Source organism: Littorina saxatilis, linkage group LG3, assembly GCF_037325665.1.
Source record: "Littorina saxatilis isolate snail1 linkage group LG3, US_GU_Lsax_2.0, whole genome shotgun sequence".
In the NCBI taxonomy this organism is placed as follows: Eukaryota; Metazoa; Mollusca; class Gastropoda; order Littorinimorpha; family Littorinidae; genus Littorina; species Littorina saxatilis.
The window spans coordinates 55,899,567-55,908,384 of NC_090247.1; the positions used below are offsets into that span (position 1 = coordinate 55,899,567).

Consider the following 8,818-nt stretch of genomic DNA (forward strand, 5'->3'; position numbering starts at 1 on the left):
ACTTAACCCCATTCGTGTGTACACGCAAGCACAAGACCCAGTGCGCACGGTCGGAAAAGATCCTGTAATCCATGTCAGAGTTCGTTGGGTTATGGAAACACGAAAATACCCAGCATGCCTACTCACCGAAAGCGGAGTGAAGCCAGTGACTATGCTCTCAGAGTATAGTGTGGGGAACCCAAATGGGCAAACGAGCTCACACGTAACCAGAAAATTCTGGAACGCTGAAGGAGAAGACGCACCCTTTCTGTAACCAGTTTTGAAAGCTGTGTGACATAACATATAGTTCTACTAGCAAAAGTAGCCCACAATTGTCAAAACTAAATGGTAGAAAAGGGGAGGATGGCAGCGGTACAAGCAACATAATACCCTAAAACATGTATACAATGTTCATAAAAGATTCGTTAAGTATTTTTTTAAGAAATGCTGTTCACAGACAGACAGACACACAGACAAACACACAGACACACAAACAGACACAGATCATGTACCTCGAGAGACAAGGGTCTCCTCCGCCCTCGTTAAAACTCTCAATCAATACTTGACTTAAAGTTGGAAACAAACATCGTTGTATTAGAATATTGTTTTTTCACCCATTTGAAACAAAGTTCTGTAAAAACTACGTCACACCTTAGGGCTTACAAAGTCATGTTTTGTGCTGCTCGCGTCAACCGAACATTGCCGCTGTTCGTTTTTGTTTCGCGCTGAACACAACGATTAATGTTTTATACGGAAAGGTAAATATATGTCCGCTTCTAGTATTTAGTTGAACTACTGCCTTTACACCTCCTGCATTCATTATATTTTCTGTAGCATTTTTGGCTTGCGTGTGTGTGTGTGTGTGTGTGTGTGTGTGTGTGTGTGGGTGTGGGTGTGGTGTGGATGTGTGTGTGGGTGTGTGTGTGGGTGTGGGTGTGTGCTTGATAGAGGAAGCTAAGTAAACCCAAAGTCTTTGTCTTCAATCAAAATAGTTAAAATAGAACAGAACTAAACTCAATTGAATTCAAAGGCGAGTGCCAATACTTCAACATCGTTATAATCGACCGGGCATTATAATATATACTTGTTATATGACCTGAATAATTAAACAAGTCGCGTAAGGCGAAAATACAACATTTAGTCAAGCTGTCGAACTCACAGAATGAAACTGAACGCAATGCAATTTTTCAGCAAGACCGTATATTCGTAGCATCGTCAGTCTACCGCTCATGGCAAAGGCAGTGAAATTGACAAGAAGAGCGGGGTAGTAGTTGCGCTGAGAAGGATAGCACGCTTTTCTGTACCACTCTTCGTTTTAACTTTCTGAGCGTGTTTTTAATCCAAACATATCATATGTATATGTTTTTGGAATCAGGAACCGACAAGGAATAAGATGAACGTGTTTTTAAATTGATTTCAACAAATTAATTTTGATCATAATTTCTATATTTTTAATTTTCAGAGCTTGTTTTTAACCCAAATATAACATATTTATATGTTTTTGGAATCAGAAAATGACGCAGATAAAGAGGAACGTAAATTTGGATCGTTTTATAAAAAAAGTAATTTTTTTACAATTTTCAGATTTTTAATGACCAAAGTCATTAATTAATTTTTAAGCCACCAAGCTGAAATGCAATACCGAAGTCCGGCCTTCGTCGAAGATTGCTTTGCCAAAATGTCAATCAATTTGATTGAAAAATGAGGGTGACAGTGCCGCCTCAACTTTTACAAAAAGCCGGATATGACGTCATCAAAGGTGTTTATTGAAAAAAAGAAAAAACGTCCGGGGATATCATTCCCAGGAACTCTCATGTAAATTTCATAAAGATCGGTCCAGTAGTTTGGTCTGAATCGCTCTACACACACACACGCACACACGCACGCACGCACGCACATACACCACGACCCTCGTTTCGATTCCCCCTCGATGTTAAAATATTTAGTCAAAACTTGACTAAATATAAAAAACAGTTACAAATTGTGGGTATAATATTTAGAAACGATATCGGTGCTTCTGACATTGAAGAGAATTGGTCAGTACGGTCACAGACACACAGACACTGACGCACACACACACACACACACACACACACACACACACACACACACACACACACACACACATACGCCACGACCCTCGTCTCGATTCCCCCTCTATGTTAATACATTTAGTCAAAACTTGACTAAATGTAAAAAACCAAAAACATTATTTCTTTGCCTGCAAGTTTAGGTTCACGTTTGCTTGTTTGTTCTCAAGACTCGTGAGTGAAATGAAGTGGGCTTGTCTGTCTGTCTGTCTGTCTGTTTGTCTGTCGGTCGACCTATTTGCCTGTCCGTCCGTCCGTCCGTCCGTCCGTCCGTCCGTCCGTCCGTCCGTCCGTCCGTCCGTCCGTCCGTCCGTCCGTCCGTCCGTCCGTCCGTCCGTCCGTCCGTCCGTGTGTCTCTCTCTCTTCTGAATGTCGGGCTGTCTGTAGGATTATCTGTCTGTCTGTTTGTTTCCGTATATCTGTATTCGTCTCTCTCTTTCTCTCTCTCTCTTCTCTCTCTCTCTCTATCTCTCTCTCTCTCTCTCTCTCTCTCTCTCTCTCTCTCTCTCTCTCTCTCTCTCTCTTTCTCTCAAGGAAAGGTATTAAAATCCCTAAAGCTGGACATAAAACTGTAACTTATCGTCGTTTCTCGCGTTTTAATAAAAATGATTTTCTCTCTGATTTAATTCACAGTCCTCTTTCTGAAGTCTATAGCTTTCAGAATCCTGATAAAGCTTTGGAGCATTGGTATAATATTTTTATTTCTATTTATGATAAACATGCACCATTAATTACGCACAGAGTTAGACATATTGAGAAACCAAAGTGGCTTGATCAAGAAACAGAAGATGCTGCAAACCACAGGGATTATTTGAAAGCAAAGGGTGATTTTGAAGGATATAAACGGCAAAGAAATAATGTAAGTTCCCTAAAAAGAACTAAAAAGAAAAACTATTTCACTGAACTAGTGTCATCTAAACAAGATTCAAAATCAATTTGGAAAGCCATTAATTTATTAACAAACAAGCGTTCTAATTCACACCCAACTGCCATGAAAAACATTTCTGCTGATAAACTTAATTTACATTTTTCTACAGTGGGAGAAAAAGTTATTCCTATTGATAGAACACAAGAAAATGATTTAAATACCTTAATAGATCATTGCAAATCAAAGAGAATAGAGGCAGAAATGCCGCTACAACACATGACTGTGTCTGAAGTTTACTTTGCACTTGTTCATCTCAAACAAACAGGAACCCGGGGTGTAGATAGAATAGACAGTAAAATATTGAAAATAGCTGCTCCTGTAATAACAGACACCTTGACATACATTTACAACTTATGCATTACCACTTCTTATTTTCCAACAGCATTTAAGCAAGCTAAGGTAATCCCTCTGTTTAAATCAGGTGATCCTTCTGATCCTTCTAATTACAGGCCTATTTCAATCCTGTCACCACTTTCAAAACCCTTGGAAAAACATATATATAAACATGCCTTAGCACATTTTGATAAAAACAATTTATTCCATCCAAAACAATCTGGTTTTCGCAAAAAGCACTCATGTCATACAGCTCTTATAAATCTAATTGATCAATGGCTAACCAACATAAATTCTAACAAATTTTCTGCAGCACTGTTTGTTGATTTTGCAAAGGCGTTCGATGTTATTGATCATTCTCTTCTCATTAGGAAATTGTCAATATATGGCATGCAATGCACCACCATTAATATTCTTAAATCTTTTCTTTTAAATAGAAAACAAATTACATTTACTAATGCATCATATTCAAATGAAAGTACTTTGAAATATGGGGTCCCACAGGGATCTGTTTTAGGCCCATTATTGTTCTCCATTTATGTCAATGATTTACCACTGTACATACATAATAACTGTGAGTTGTTTGCAGATGACACTACTATTCATTCTAGTCACCATTCCATAAATTATTTATCAAAAACTCTACAAGAAAGCATTGATGCACTCCTGAAATGGTCAGAGTTAAACCATATGTCTCTTAACCATACTAAAACAAAATTTATGCTAATAACCACAAGACAGAAACGACAAAATCTATTATCGAGCATTCCACCTCTTTATATTAAAAATCAAGTATTGGAAGAAGTGTCTCACCACAAAGTCCTTGGTGTAAAGATTGATAATAATTTATCATGGCATGATCACATTGATTACATCTGTAAGATTGCTTCCCAAAAAATATATCAGTTATCAAAAATAAAACATTTCTTGAATCTCCACTCGCGAAAGATTTTTTTTTACAATCACATCTTGTCAAATATTGATTATGCATCCACTGTGTGGGATTGTGCAAGTGCTAATGCTTTGAAACCTTTAGCCAGTCTTCACAGAAGAGCAGTTAAGCTTATTATGCTAAAAAATCACACTCCTTCAGAATCTGATTATACAAATTTGCAAGTATTACCATTTCAAAAAAGGTTAATGTATAATAAAGGTGTTATAATGCATAAAGTGATGTCAGGATATGCACCGGAGACATTACGTGATAATTTTATTTTGAACTATAACAGACTAAAAATCATCACACCGACTCCACGTATTGACCTTTTCAAATCAAGCCTTCTATATTCAGGTGCGGTCCTATGGAACTCACTTCCTATTTTTCTTAAGCATAAAACAAACACAGACAGCTTCAAAAAAAATTATATGTCGCACATAATGCAACTAAACATGTGCTGAATGGTTCAACAATTCATTTAAAATGTATGTGCATGTTAAACTAAATTATAATAATATGCAGATCTAAATTAAGATATGTTAAAAATTGACATATTTATTATTGGAAATTGTACTTAAAATGCAGCATGACAATTTTTATTTTTTTTATTTTTTTATTTTTTTTATTTTTTTTTAAATTTATATCTGTATATATATATAATGTATTATAAGTTTGATGTGATAGTTATTTGATTATATTGTTTTCTGTTCTTGTTGACCCTATATTAGGGCGAGGGCTGGATGTAAAAAAGCAATATTCTTGCTTATCTATTACCCTCGATAATAAAGATTTTGTCTTGTCTTGTCTTGTCTTGTCTCTCTCTCTCTCTCGCGCGATCTCTCTCGCGATCTCTCTCGCGATCTCTCTCTCGCGATCTCTCTCATTCGCTCCCTATCTCTCTCTCTATCTCTCTCTCTCTCTCTCTCTCTCTCTCTCTCTCTCTCTCTTTCTCTCTCTCTCTCTCTCTTTCTTTCTTTCTTTTTCACACACACACACACACACACACACACACACACACACACACACACACACACACACACACACACACACACAGTGAATCTTTCTGTCTATCTGTCTCTCCCTCTCTCTCTCTCTCTCTCTCTCTCTCTCTCTCTCTCTCTCTCTGTCTCTCTCTCTCTCCTTCTGTCTCTGTCTCTCTGTCTCTGTCTGTCTGTCTGTCTGTCTGTCTGTCTGTCTGTCTCTCTCTCTCTCTCTCTCTCTCTCTCTCTCTCTCTCTCTCTCTCTCTCTCTCTCTGACTGTCAGTCCGTCCCTATCCGGCTGTCTGTATAGGTCTACCGTGAAGCAATAAAAAAAAAACAGACGGGAAAATCGCCAATGTCCTTCTGTGGAAAATCAATTGTTTATGCCCCCACATTTATGACTTATTCCTGTAGGCTCCCTGTGGAGCATAGGGCCGCGCCCCCACATTTATACAAAGCGTTAAATGAATTGTGTCTTCCCTTTTGCCCGGTGTTGTAAATGACTGTTCTTTAGCCCGTCGGATCCGTTCAAGCCAGGTAAGAGACAAAACACTCCCCCGTCCATTCACGCTCGTATTAGGCTCAGCATCAATTTTTCAAGTGAGAAAGTCAACAGAACAGAACGAACGCAAGCTATGCTAGATACATCAAAAACGCGCCTGGTTATAAGAGGCGCGTGGACAAGATTGCAATGTTAATGCCCTGTGTGTCATTCTGTATTCGTCTCTGTTCGTTTTTCTCCCCCCCCCTCTCTCTCTCTCTCTCTCTCTCTCTCTCTCTCTCTCTCTCTCTCTCTCACTCTCTCTCTCTCATTCTCTCTTTCTCTCTCTTTCTTTCTCTCTCTCTCTCTCTCATTCTTTCTTTCTCTCTCTCACTCACTCTCTCTCTCTCTTTCTCTCTCTCAATCACCCTCTCTCTCACTCACTCTCTCTCTCATTCTCTCTCTCTCTCTTACTCTCTCTCATTCTCTCTCTCTCTCACTCTCTTACTCTCTCTCTCTCTCATTCTCTCTCACTCACTCTCTTTCTCTCTCTCATTCTCTCTCTCACTCACTCTCTCTCTCTCACTCACTCTCTCTCTCCCATTCTATCTTTCTCTCTCTCTTTCACTCTCTCACTCACTCTCCCTCACTCACTCACTCTCTCTCTCTCTCTCTCTCTTTACTACGATTCATAAAAAATAGGCAGATCTTTGTGATGAGACAGTTTATTTTGAAACCAGCTATATGACTGGAAAGGCCGTCCATTTTTCTACCATATTCAACAGACAGATAGATTTTACTTAAAGCAGTGTCTGTACAGTGGAACCTACAACACAGATGCCCCCAAAAAATCAATTCACAAAACCAAGGGTCCCGCGTTAAAATCGACCCAATAAAATCATAAAAGGTTTCGCATTTCATTAGAATGAAACAATCAAATGTGTATTCAAACAGTCAGGCTGACGAACTTTTAATATGTACCTTATAACTGATATTAAAAGTTCGTCAGTCAGCCTGACTGTTTTTGACCTTATAACTGACACACACACACACACACACACACACACACACACACACACACACACACACATGAACTCGTTTTAGCCTTTGATCATAAATGGCTATTACGGAAATCGGAGTGCATTTGGAATCATTAACTATTTTCTTTTACTATTATTCACAGGAATTTTACCAAACACTTGCCTGGGTCTAGAGAAATGGCAATTACAAAGAAAGCAGAGTGCATTTGGGATCCTCTGGGTTTTTTTAAAGCATCATCTTTACTTGGCAAAATGCTTCTGTGTAGGCCCTACCTGATGAAATGGTACCCATAAAAAATAACTGTGCAGTTGGAATCCTCTATTTTTAACGCTTCCTTTGCTCACAGACTTTTTAAAAGGCTTGTGTGGATTTCATGAAATGCCAATGACAAGTAATCTGAGAGTGAATTCGGAGTGACGTTTTTAGTTGATCTGATGCATTGGGTATTGTAAACAATCAAAGCGTTTTAGGAAATAGACAAAGGCTCCTCTGGATCTGATGAGCAAAAATCCAAAACAAGTCGCGTAAGGCGAAAATACAACATTTAGTCAAGTAGCTGTCGAACTCACAGAATGAAACTGAACGCACTGCAATTTTTAAGCAAGAGCGTATACTCGTAGCATCGTCAGTCCACCGCTTGCGGCAAAGGCAGTGAAATTGTCAAGAAGAGCGGGGTGGTAGTTGCGCTGAGAAGGATAGCACGCTTTTCTGTACCTCTCTTCGTTTTAACTTTCTGAGCGTGTTTTTAATCCAAACATATCATATCTATGTTTTTGGAATCAGGAACCGACAAGGAATAAGATGAAAGTGTTTTTAAATTGATTTGGACAATTTAATTTTGATAATAATTTTTATATTTTTAATTTTCAGAGCTTGGTTTTAATCCAAATATAACATATTTATATGTTTTTGGAATCAGGAAATGATGGAAAATAAGATGAACGTAAATTTGGATCGTTTTATAATTTATTTATTTTTTTACAATTTTCAGATTTTTAATGACCAAAGTCATTAATTAATTTTTAAGCCATCAAGCTGAAATGCAATACCGAAGTCCGGGCTTCGTCGAAGATTACTTGACCAAAATTTCAACCAATTTGGTTGAAAAATGAGAGCGTGACAGTGCCGCCTCCACTTTCACGAAAAGCCGGATATGACGTCATCAAAGACATTTATCAAAAAATTGAAAAAAACGTATGGGGATATCATACCCAGGAACTCTCATGTCAAATTTCATAAAGATCGGTCTAGTAGTTTAGCAGTCTGAATCGCTCTACACACACACACAGACACACAGACAGACAGACACACATACACCACGACCCTCGTCTCGATTCCCCCTCTACGTTAAAACATTTAGTCAAAACTTGACTAAATGTAAAAACAGAAAGACTGCTGCCGTTCCAGAATTCAGAATCAAAAAACAAGAATGGTAGGTAATTGGAACGTAACCGTGATTTACTAGTGCGTCGACCCAAGCGTGTCTACATCTTTACATTCAGTCAGTGTCGATTTAAGTTTGATATGCGGGTCTGCTAAATAACTATAACAAAACATCAGAGCGCATTTGGAATCATGTTGAAGTGTTGTTGGTATGTTCTTTGTCACAATTAAAGTTGTCACAAGTTACGAATTAATGTTGGTCTGTCACCTGGTAGGAACGAGTCGCCCTTTGGTGTATGTTTATTTCCCCGTTTTCTTCATTTTTATTTTTTTTATTTTTTTATTTTCTTCATGCTTGGACGAGATGGGTAATGGGGTATTTTAGGGGGAGGAGAAAAAACCTATTCGGCCGCTCTGAACTGAGCTGCTGTAACACACACACTCTCTCCGTTCATGCTCTCTATCTCCTACAATATTTCCATTCTCTACTACCTCACGTGTGCGGTCATGCGACCAGTCCCAACTACCGAGCTCTGCACAGGAACGTACTGCTCATGAGTTTCCGCGACATTTCGGTCGCATGTCTCTACAACTACATAGAAACAGCGGACTGTTTTGCAGGCAGCCGTTTGATTAGAGAGTATCAAGAGTCACGTGAGTCACAT

General features: G+C 38.6%; 1 protein-coding gene across 1 annotated transcript in view; it reads right to left on the reverse strand.

Annotated features, from left to right (window-relative positions):
• The window catches only part of LOC138962728 (ganglioside GM2 activator-like), a 431,559-nt gene that overhangs the window by 249,567 nt on the left and 173,174 nt on the right, over window positions 1-8,818 (reverse strand). The window lies entirely within an intron of this gene.